At 32.9% G+C, this 13,074-nt stretch overlaps 3 non-coding genes across 3 annotated transcripts; all 3 read left to right on the top strand.

Moving 5' to 3' along the window:
* The first annotated feature begins 2,994 nt into the window (after positions 1 to 2,994).
* Positions 2,995 to 4,989, top strand: LOC138914542 (small subunit ribosomal RNA). The gene has a single exon (XR_011420386.1). It is a non-coding gene; the product is annotated as a small subunit ribosomal RNA (ribosomal RNA).
* A 623-nt stretch (positions 4,990 to 5,612) lies between these two features.
* LOC138914556 (5.8S ribosomal RNA) lies at positions 5,613 to 5,791 on the top strand. The gene has a single exon (XR_011420400.1). It is a non-coding gene; the product is annotated as a 5.8S ribosomal RNA (ribosomal RNA).
* Positions 5,792 to 6,189: 398 nt separating this feature from the next.
* On the top strand, positions 6,190 to 10,146 carry LOC138914552 (large subunit ribosomal RNA). The gene has a single exon (XR_011420396.1). It is a non-coding gene; the product is annotated as a large subunit ribosomal RNA (ribosomal RNA).
* The last annotated feature ends 2,928 nt before the right edge of the window (positions 10,147 to 13,074 follow it).

Consider the following 13,074-nt stretch of genomic DNA (forward strand, 5'->3'; position numbering starts at 1 on the left):
AGTCATATAGATATGTTGGCATCAGTACGAAATATGCCCAATTTACATACACCGGGGCCGCAGTACGAAAAATACCCAATATTTAGACGTCGTGGCCAAAAACATATATAGGGAGGCAGTGCTCGCCGACCGGCCGTATTGTTCAAAATTTATGTTTATCATATTATTTTGGCAATGCTATATATAAATGATATCTTATACATATAATTCAATTATAGCGATATGGAAATACCATATTATATGTATAAAGAAAAAAAATGTATAATAAAATATACATTGACATACAAATATGGCTAGTTGTATGGATATGCCGTATTCATTATATGGATACGGCATATAGATTATATAAATATGACCAAAAAATATTTTATATTGATATGGCAAATAAAGAAATTACTTGAATATGGAAATAAAAGAAGTTATATTGATATGGAAGAAAATAATGAGTCATATAGATATGTTGGCATCAGTACGAAATATGCCCAATTTACATACACCGGGGCCGCAGTACGAAAAATACCCAATATTTAGACGTCGTGGCCAAAAACATATATAGGGAGGCAGTGCTCGCCGACCGGCCGTATTGTTCAAAATTTATGTTTATCATATTATTTTGGCAATGCTATATATAAATGATATCTTATACATATAATTCAATTATAGCGATATGGAAATACCATATTATATGTATAAAGAAAAAAAATGTATAATAAAATATACATTGACATACAAATATGGCTAGTTGTATGGATATGCCGTATTCATTATATGGATACGGCATATAGATTATATAAATATGACCAAAAAATATTTTATATTGATATGGCAAATAAAGAAATTACTTGAATATGGAAATAAAAGAAGTTATATTGATATGGAAGAAAATAATGAGTCATATAGATATGTTGGCATCAGTACGAAATATGCCCAATTTACATACACCGGGGCCGCAGTACGAAAAATACCCAATATTTAGACGTCGTGGCCAAAAACATATATAGGGAGGCAGTGCTCGCCGACCGGCCGTATTGTTCAAAATTTATGTTTATCATATTATTTTGGCAATGCTATATATAAATGATATCTTATACATATAATTCAATTATAGCGATATGGAAATACCATCTTATATGTATAAAGAAAAAAAATGTATAATAAAATATACATTGACATACAAATATGGCTAGTTGTATGGATATGCCGTATTCATTATATGGATACGGCATATAGATATATAAATATGACCAAAAAATATTTTATATTGATATGGCAAATAAAGAAATTACTCAAATATGGAAATAAAAGAAGTTATATTGATATGGAAGAAAATAATGAGTCATATAGATATGTTGGCATCAGTACGAAATATGCCCAATTTACATACACCGGGGCCGCAGTACGAAAAATACCCAATATTTAGACGTCGTGGCCAAAAACATATATAGGGAGGCAGTGCTCGCCGACCGGCCGTATTGTTCAAAATTTATGTTTATCATATTATTTTGGCAATGCTATATATAAATGATATCTTATACATATAATTCAATTATAGCGATATGGAAATACCATATTATATGTATAAAGAAAAAAAATGTATAATAAAATATACATTGACATACAAATATGGCTAGTTGTATGGATATGCCGTATTCATTATATGGATACGGCATATAGATTATATGGATATGACCAAAAAATAATTCATAAAGAAATTATATGAATATGGCAGAAATAATTGGTTATATTAATATGATCAAATAATACTTTATATAAAAAAGTGAATATCTTTGGTTGGGTGGCAAAGAGAATTAAATATGCCCGATATATAGACGTCGTGGCCAAAAACTACTATAGGGTGAAGTGCTTGTCTGTTGGTCTATATATATACATATAATATTTTATGCGTACACATTATTATTATAGATAGTTAATATCTATCGTATGGGTGGCAAACGGAATTAAATAATTTCGATATTTAGACGTCGTGGCCAAAAACTACTATAGGATGGTCAGTGGTTGTCCACCAATTAATTATTGAACAAACCATATGAATATCATATGCTGTTGTCAATATAATGTATATCAATAATAATAAAAAATAAGGATGGTACAGTAAGTAGTCCATCTACTATTGAACAAAATATATTATAATATATACTTTTGTTATCAATAGAACAACATATATTAAAATCAAAATATTATCCGTATAAATTTGTTTCTTAAATGAAATTAAGACTTGGCTACGCGGTTAATATTATAAACCCATGATAATAAGGTGAAACAGAGGTCAAGTTTCTATTATATATAGAATAACAAATTGTTTCCGACTTTTATCGTTAATCTTTGGTGGCAGGTATATATGATAATTTATATTAAATTATTATATCCCCTGTCGTTTGGGCACAGAGTATCGCTTGCCGGTACAATGTGTTTACAAAAAGCATTATAATAAAATATAATTGCAATATTAGTGATCAAAATAATTTCATATGCGCTCGGTTTTATATCATATATTACCAGAGAGTTATATGGAAAAGATAAATTTTAAATTTATCATCAAAATGCAAATGATTTAACTCAATATTTATATTGGTTAAACAAAAATTGTACATGTGTGGATACAATAATTATGTATGTTGAACAAAAATGATATTTTAGAATGAAATATGTATATATAATATAATAAAAACTTATAGAAAGAACAATATATATTGAAAATTGTGTTATAAAAAAGTTGTACTTTTTCTTTAACATCAATTATAAACTTGTTATATTAGTGGCGAAACAAGTAAAAATTAAAGAACGTATACGAATGCCATATAAAAATGGCCGTATTCGAATTAAAATAGAATTATTTCACAAAGCAAAAAAAAAATATTGAATTAAAATCAATATTTAAGAAAAACCGAACATATAAAATGGAAATAAAATCTATTATATTTATATTACTAATTTCTATTCAAAAAATATGAATGAAATATGAACGAAAACATTATTCTGGTTGATCCTGCCAGTAGTTATATGCTTGTCTCAAAGATTAAGCCATGCATGTCTAAGTACACACGAATTAAAAGTGAAACCGCAAAAGGCTCATTATATCAGTTATGGTTCCTTAGATCGTTAACAGTTACTTGGATAACTGTGGTAATTCTAGAGCTAATACATGCAATTAAAACATGAACCTTATGGGACATGTGCTTTTATTAGGCTAAAACCAAGCGATCGCAAGATCGTTATATTGGTTGAACTCTAGATAACATGCAGATCGTATGGTCTTGTACCGACGACAGATCTTTCAAATGTCTGCCCTATCAACTTTTGATGGTAGTATCTAGGACTACCATGGTTGCAACGGGTAACGGGGAATCAGGGTTCGATTCCGGAGAGGGAGCCTGAGAAACGGCTACCACATCTAAGGAAGGCAGCAGGCGCGTAAATTACCCACTCCCAGCTCGGGGAGGTAGTGACGAAAAATAACAATACAGGACTCATATCCGAGGCCCTGTAATTGGAATGAGTACACTTTAAATCCTTTAACAAGGACCAATTGGAGGGCAAGTCTGGTGCCAGCAGCCGCGGTAATTCCAGCTCCAATAGCGTATATTAAAGTTGTTGCGGTTAAAACGTTCGTAGTTGAACTTGTGCTTCATACGGGTAGTACAACTTACAATTGTGGTTAGTACTATACCTTTATGTATGTAAGCGTATTACCGGTGGAGTTCTTATATGTGTTTAAATACTTGTATTTTTTCATATGTTCCTCCTATTTAAAAACCTGCATTAGTGCTCTTAAACGAGTGTTATTGTGGGCCGGTACAATTACTTTGAACAAATTAGAGTGCTTAAAGCAGGCTTCAAATGCCTGAATATTCTGTGCATGGGATAATGAAATAAGACCTCTGTTCTGCTTTCATTGGTTTTCAGATCAAGAGGTAATGATTAATAGAAGCAGTTTGGGGGCATTAGTATTACGACGCGAGAGGTGAAATTCTTGGACCGTCGTAAGACTAACTTAAGCGAAAGCATTTGCCAAAGATGTTTTCATTAATCAAGAACGAAAGTTAGAGGTTCGAAGGCGATCAGATACCGCCCTAGTTCTAACCATAAACGATGCCAGCTAGCAATTGGGTGTAGCTACTTTTATGGCTCTCTCAGTCGCTTCCCGGGAAACCAAAGCTTTTGGGCTCCGGGGGAAGTATGGTTGCAAAGCTGAAACTTAAAGGAATTGACGGAAGGGCACCACCAGGAGTGGAGCCTGCGGCTTAATTTGACTCAACACGGGAAAACTTACCAGGTCCGAACATAAGTGTGTAAGACAGATTGATAGCTCTTTCTCGAATCTATGGGTGGTGGTGCATGGCCGTTCTTAGTTCGTGGAGTGATTTGTCTGGTTAATTCCGATAACGAACGAGACTCAAATATATTAAATAGATATCTTCAGGATTATGGTGTTGAAGCTTATATAGCCTTCATTCATGGTGGCAGTAAAATGTTTATTGTGTTTGAATGTGTTTATATAAGTGGAGCCGTACCTGTTGGTTTGTCCCATTATAAGGACACTAGCTTCTTAAATGGACAAATTGCGTCTAGCAATAATGAGATTGAGCAATAACAGGTCTGTGATGCCCTTAGATGTCCTGGGCTGCACGCGCGCTACAATGAAAGTATCAACGTGTATTTCCTAGACCGAGAGGTCCGGGTAAACCGCTGAACCACTTTCATGCTTGGGATTGTGAACTGAAACTGTTCACATGAACTTGGAATTCCCAGTAAGTGTGAGTCATTAACTCGCATTGATTACGTCCCTGCCCTTTGTACACACCGCCCGTCGCTACTACCGATTGAATTATTTAGTGAGGTCTCCGGACGTGATCACTGTGACGCCTTGTGTGTTACGGTTGTTTCGCAAAAGTTGACCGAACTTGATTATTTAGAGGAAGTAAAAGTCGTAACAAGGTTTCCGTAGGTGAACCTGCGGAAGGATCATTATTGTATAATATCCTTACCGTTAATAAAAAAATTTGTTAATACAAATTTAATACAAATTACCAATATATATATATATATACATAATAATTATAATAATAATTATACCAAAAATATGATCTTAAAAGTAAAAGATCAAATAAATTTCGAACAAGCAAATCGAAATATTGTAATAATATAATATTATTACAAATAAATTAAATAGAAACAAACATAAAATTCGAACAAGCAAATCGAATTATTAATATAATAAAATATATTTTATATATTTATTATAAACTTTTGTGTGTATATGGACCATAATATACACGCGTTGCGAGATGTATTGGCCAACTAATTTGATGATGATCATACATTGGATAATGCAACAACCTAAAATATACAATGTTGTACCTGGTTTCAGGTTAATGTTTTATATAAAATTATCAATATATATTAACAAACAAATGCCATTACAAATAATACTTTGATATATATTGTTTATATAAAACTAAGACATTTCGCAGCATTTATTTTAGGTATATAAATACATTTATTGAAGGAATTGATATATGCCAGTAAAATGGTGTATTTTTAATTTCTTTCAATAAAAACATATTTGACCAAATTTAAAACCAATATTATAAAACTCTAAGCGGTGGATCACTCGGCTCATGGGTCGATGAAGAACGCAGCAAACTGTGCGTCATCGTGTGAACTGCAGGACACATGAACATCGACATTTTGAACGCATATCGCAGTCCATGCTGTTATGTACTTTAATTAATTTTATAGTGCTGCTTGGACTACATATGGTTGAGGGTTGTAAGACTATGCTAATTAAGTTGTTTATACAAATTTTATAATAAAATTTTATAAGCATATGGTATATTATTGGATAAAAATAATTTAATTATTTTATTCATAATATTAACAAATATATGAAAAACATTATCTCACAATAGTAATTAAACTTTGAGAAAAACGAAGAGGAATATTTTCTTTTTCAATCAAATAATACTGAGAAATGTCTAGCATAAAATATTATCTAGAATTGTCTCTTATTAATGATTTGAAATATGAAAAACGTTGACAATATTATTATTCTTCGTTAATTCGTTACAAATAAATGCCATTAATATATATATACGTCAGCTTTAAACGAATTTAATAAAATGTTTTATCATTATATATAAAGAATTAATTGCAAATAAAAGTTATATACAACCTCAACTCATATGGGACTACCCCCTGAATTTAAGCATATTAATTAGGGGAGGAAAAGAAACTAACAAGGATTTTCTTAGTAGCGGCGAGCGAAAAGAAATCAGTTCAGCACTAAGTCACTTTGTCTATATGGCAAATGTGAGATGCAGTGTATGGAGCGTCAATATTCTAGTATGAGAAATTAACGATTTAAGTCCTTCTTAAATGAGGCCATTTACCCATAGAGGGTGCCAGGCCCGTATAACGTTAATGATTACTAGATGATGTTTCCAAAGAGTCGTGTTGCTTGATAGTGCAGCACTAAGTGGGTGGTAAACTCCATCTAAAACTAAATATAACCATGAGACCGATAGTAAACAAGTACCGTGAGGGAAAGTTGAAAAGAACTCTGAATAGAGAGTTAAACAGTACGTGAAACTGCTTAGAGGTTAAGCCCGATGAACCTGAATATCCGTTATGGAAAATTCATCATTAAAATTGTAATATTTAAACAATATTATGATAATAGTGTGCATTTTTTCCATATAAGGACATTGTAATCTATTAGCATACCAAATTTATCATAAAATATAACTTATAGTTTATTCAAATTAAATTGCTTGCATTTTAACACAGAATAAATGTTATTAATTTGATAAAGTGCTGATAGATTTATATGAATACAGTGCGTTAATTTTTCGGAATTATATAATGGCATGATTATCATTGATTTTTGTGTTTATTATATGCACTTGTAGGATTAACAATGCGAAAGATTCAGGATACCTTCGGGACCCGTCTTGAAACACGGACCAAGGAGTCTAACATATGTGCAAGTTATTGGGATATAAACCTAATAGCGTAATTAACTTGACTAATAATGGGATTAGTTTTTTAACTATTTATAGCTAATTAACACAATCCCGGGGCGTTCTATATAGTTATGTATAATGATATTTATATTATTTATGCCTCTAACTGGAACGTACCTTGAGCATATATGCTGTGACCCGAAAGATGGTGAACTATACTTGATCAGGTTGAAGTCAGGGGAAACCCTGATGGAAGACCGAAACAGTTCTGACGTGCAAATCGATTGTCAGAATTGAGTATAGGGGCGAAAGACCAATCGAACCATCTAGTAGCTGGTTCCTTCCGAAGTTTCCCTCAGGATAGCTGGTGCATTTTAATATTATATAAAATAATCTTATCTGGTAAAGCGAATGATTAGAGGCCTTAGGGTCGAAACGATCTTAACCTATTCTCAAACTTTAAATGGGTAAGAACCTTAACTTTCTTGATATGAAGTTTAAGGTTATGATATAATGTGCCCAGTGGGCCACTTTTGGTAAGCAGAACTGGCGCTGTGGGATGAACCAAACGTAATGTTACGGTGCCCAAATTAACAACTCATGCAGATACCATGAAAGGCGTTGGTTGCTTAAAACAGCAGGACGGTGATCATGGAAGTCGAAATCCGCTAAGGAGTGTGTAACAACTCACCTGCCGAAGCAACTAGCCCTTAAAATGGATGGCGCTTAAGTTGTATACCTATACATTACCGCTAAAGTAGATGATTTATATTACTTGTGATATAAATTTTGAAACTTTAGTGAGTAGGAAGGTACAATGGTATGCGTAGAAGTGTTTGGCGTAAGCCTGCATGGAGCTGCCATTGGTACAGATCTTGGTGGTAGTAGCAAATAATCGAATGAGACCTTGGAGGACTGAAGTGGAGAAGGGTTTCGTGTGAACAGTGGTTGATCACGAGTTAGTCGGTCCTAAGTTCAAGGCGAAAGCCGAAAATTTTCAAGTAAAACCAAAAACGCAATATATACAAATCAAGCTAATATAATATACTTGAATAATTTTGAACGAAAGGGAATACGGTTCCAATTCCGTAACCTGTTGAGTATCCGTTTGTTATTAAATATGGGCCTCGTGCTCATCCTGGCAACAGGAACGACCATAAAGAAGCCGTCGAGAGATATCGGAAGAGTTTTCTTTTCTGTTTTATAGCCGTACTACCATGGAAGTCTTTCGCAGAGAGATATGGTAGATGGGCTAGAAGAGCATGACATATACTGTTGTGTCGATATTTTCTCCTCGGACCTTGAAAATTTATGGTGGGGACACGCAAACTTCTCAACAGGCCGTACCAATATCCGCAGCTGGTCTCCAAGGTGAAGAGTCTCTAGTCGATAGAATAATGTAGGTAAGGGAAGTCGGCAAATTAGATCCGTAACTTCGGGATAAGGATTGGCTCTGAAGATTGAGATAGTCGGGCTTGATTGGGAAACAATAACATGGTTTATGTGCTCGTTCTGGGTAAATAGAGTTTCTAGCATTTATGTTAGTTACTTGTTCCCCGGATAGTTAGTTACGTAGCCAATTGTGGAACTTTCTTGCTAAAATTTTTAAGAATACTAATTGGGTCAAACCAATTAGTTCTTATTAATTATAACGATTATCAATTAACAATCAATTCAGAACTGGCACGGACTTGGGGAATCCGACTGTCTAATTAAAACAAAGCATTGTGATGGCCCTAGCGGGTGTTGACACAATGTGATTTCTGCCCAGTGCTCTGAATGTCAAAGTGAAGAAATTCAAGTAAGCGCGGGTCAACGGCGGGAGTAACTATGACTCTCTTAAGGTAGCCAAATGCCTCGTCATCTAATTAGTGACGCGCATGAATGGATTAACGAGATTCCTACTGTCCCTATCTACTATCTAGCGAAACCACAGCCAAGGGAACGGGCTTGGAATAATTAGCGGGGAAAGAAGACCCTTTTGAGCTTGACTCTAATCTGGCAGTGTAAGGAGACATAAGAGGTGTAGAATAAGTGGGAGATATTAGACTTCGGTTTGGTATCGTCAATGAAATACCACTACTCTTATTGTTTCCTTACTTACTTGATTAAATGGAACGTGTATCATTTCCTAGCCATTATACGGATATATTTATTATATCTTATGGTATTGGGTTTTGATGCAAGCTTCTTGATCAAAGTATCACGAGTTTGTTATATAATCGCAAACAAATTCTTTAATAAAACGGTGCATTTATGTATTTTTGATTTGAAAATTTGGTATAACTCCAATTACTCAGGTATGATCCAATTCAAGGACATTGCCAGGTAGGGAGTTTGACTGGGGCGGTACATCTCTCAAATAATAACGGAGGTGTCCCAAGGCCAGCTCAGTGCGGACAGAAACCACACATAGAGCAAAAGGGCAAATGCTGACTTGATCTCGGTGTTCAGTACACACAGGGACAGCAAAAGCTCGGCCTATCGATCCTTTTGGTTTAAAGAGTTTTTAACAAGAGGTGTCAGAAAAGTTACCATAGGGATAACTGGCTTGTGGCGGCCAAGCGTTCATAGCGACGTCGCTTTTTGATCCTTCGATGTCGGCTCTTCCTATCATTGTGAAGCAAAATTCACCAAGCGTTGGATTGTTCACCCATGCAAGGGAACGTGAGCTGGGTTTAGACCGTCGTGAGACAGGTTAGTTTTACCCTACTAATGACAAAACGTTGTTGCGACAGCATTCCTGCGTAGTACGAGAGGAACCGCAGGTACGGACCAATGGCACAATACTTGTTCGAGCGAACAGTGGTATGACGCTACGTCCGTTGGATTATGCCTGAACGCCTCTAAGGTCGTATCCGTGCTGGACTGCAATGATAAATAAGGGGCAATTTGCATTGTATGGCTTCTAAACCATTTAAAGTTTATAATTTACTTTATAAACGACAATGGATGTGATGCCAATGTAATTTGTAACATAGTAAATTGGGAGGATCTTCGATCACCTGATGCCGCGCTAGTTACATATAAAAGCATTATTTAATACAATGACAAAGCCTAGAATCAATTGTAAACGACTTTTGTAACAGGCAAGGTGTTGTAAGTGGTTGAGCAGCTGCCATACTGCGATCCACTGAAGCTTATCCTTTGCTTGATGATTCGATAATAAACATAAATTTAATTGTGTTTATTTTGTTTGGCTTTTTTAAGTCAGAATATATATATATATAAAATATATATATATAAAATAATAATTATATTTAAATAAATTTTATTTAAATATATTTAACAATGGTAGCCATATGTATCGTCATCCTATTAGTGACGCGTATAAAAATATTCTAAGTCCGAACATGCAAATAAGAGACATATGCAAGTATATGTACTTCTTAAGGTAGCCAACTGAATCGTCATCCTATTAGTGACGTGTATACAAATATTCTAAGTCCGAACATACAAGTAAGAGACATATGCAAGTATATGTACCTCTTAAGGTAGCCAACTGAATCGTCATCCTATTAGTGACGTGTATAAAAATATTCTAAGTCCGAACATACAAGTAAGAGACATATGCAAGTATATGTACCTCTTAAGGTAGCCAACTGAATCGTCATCCTATTAGTGACGTGTATAAAAATATTCTAAGTCCGAACATACAAGTAAGAGACATATGCAAGTATATGTACCTCTTAAGGTAGCCAACTGAATCGTCATCCTATTAGTGACGCGTATAAAAATATTCTAAGTCCGAACATGCAAATAAGAGACATATGCAAGTATATGTACCTCTTAAGGTAGCCAACTGAATCGTCATCCTATTAGTGACGTGTATAAAAATATTCTAAGTCCGAACATACAAGTAAGAGACATATGCAAGTATATGTACCTCTTAAGGTAGCCAACTGAATCGTCATCCTATTAGTGACGTGTATAAAAATATTCTAAGTCCGAACATACAAGTAAGAGACATATGCAAGTATATGTACCTCTTAAGGTAGCCAACTGAATCGTCATCCTATTAGTGACGTGTATAAAAATATTCCAAGTCCAAACATGAGTTATATGGATATGAAAATAATATTAAGTTCTAGTATGGATATGAAAAAAAATGAGTTATATGGATATGGGAAAAATAACAAGTTCTAGTATGGATATGAAAAAAATGAGTTATGTGGATATGGGAAAAATAATAAGTTCTAGTATGGATATGAAAAAAAAAATGAGTTATATGGATATGGAAAAGAATACAGAGTTCTAGTATGGATATGGAAAAATGAGTTATATGAATATGGGAAAAATGATAAGTTCTAGTATGGATATGAAAAAATATTGAGTTATATGGATATTAAAGAAATAATAAGTTCTAGTATGGATATGGAATAAAATGAGTTATATAGATATGGCAAAAAATTTAATGTTCTAGTATGGATATGAAAAAAATTAGTTATATGAATATGGGAAAATTTATAAGTTCTAGTATGGATATGGGAAAAATAATAAGTTCTAGTATGGATATAAAAAAATATTGAGTTATATGGATATTAAAGAAATAATAAGTTCTAGTATGGATATGGAAAAAAATTAGTTATATTGATATGCTAAATAATGAGTTATATGCATATGGGAAAAATACTAAGTTGTAGTATGGATATGGGAAGAATACTGAGTTCTAGTATGGATATGGGAAAAATAATCAGTTCTAGTATGGATATGAAAAAATATTGAGTTTTATGGATATTGAAGAGATAATAAGCTCTAGTATGGATATGGAAAAAATTAATTATATTGTAATAGTAAATAATAAGTTATATGGATATAGGAAGAAAATTAGGTTCTAGTATGGATATGAAAAAAATTAGTTCTATGGATATGGGAAAAATAAAAAGTTCTGGTATGGATATGGAAAAATATTAAGTTATATGGATATTAAAGAAATAATAAGTTCTAGTATGGATATGGAATAAAATGAGTTATATAGATATGGCAAAAATATAATGTTCTAGTATGGATATGAAAAAAATTAGTTATATGAATATGGGAAAATTTATAAGTTCTAGTATGGATATGGGAAAAAGAATAAGTTCTAGTATGGATATGAAAAAATATTGAGTTATATGAATATTAAAGAAATAATAAGTTCTAGTATGAATATGGAAAAATATTATTTATATTGATATGGTAAATAATGATTTATATGGATATGGGATAAATACTAAATTCTAGTGTGGATATGGAAAAAACGAGTTATATGGATATGGGAAAAATAATAAGTTCAAGTATGGATATGGAAAAAAATTAGTTTAATAGTTATAGGTATGGAAAAAAATTAATTATATAGATATAGAACAAAAAATAAGTTATATGGATATGGTGGCATCAGTACGAAATATGCCCAATTTACATACACCGGAGCCGCAGTACGATAAATACCCAATATTTAGACGTCGTGGCCAAAAACATATATAGGGAGGCAGTGCTCGCCGACCGGTTGTATTGTTCAAAATTTATGTTTTTCATATTATTTTGGCAATGCTATATATAAATGATATCTTATACATATAATTCAATTATAGCGATATGGAAATACCATATTATATGTATAAAGAAAAAAAATGTATAATAAAATATACATTGACATACAAATATGGCTAGTTGTATGGATATGCCGTATTCATTATATGGATACGGCATATAGATTATATAAATATGACCAAAAAATATTTTATATTGATATGGCAAATAAAGAAATTACTTGAATATGGAAATAAAAGAAGTTATATTGATATGGAAGAAAATAATGAGTCATATAGATATGTTGGCATCAGTACGAAATATGCCCAATTTACATACACCGGGGCCGCAGTACGAAAAATACCCAATATTTAGACGTCGTGGCCAAAAACATATATAGGGAGGCAGTGCTCGCCGACCGGCCGTATTGTTCAAAATTTATGTTTATCATATTATTTTGGCAATGCTATATATAAATGATATCTTATACATATAATTCAATTATAGCGATATGGAAATACCATATTATATGTATAAAGAAAAAAAATGTATAATAAAATATACATTGACATACAAAGAT

The sequence above is a fragment of the Drosophila takahashii genome, unplaced genomic scaffold (genome assembly GCF_030179915.1).
Source record: "Drosophila takahashii strain IR98-3 E-12201 unplaced genomic scaffold, DtakHiC1v2 scaffold_28, whole genome shotgun sequence".
Lineage (NCBI taxonomy): Eukaryota > Metazoa > Arthropoda > Insecta > Diptera > Drosophilidae > Drosophila > Drosophila takahashii.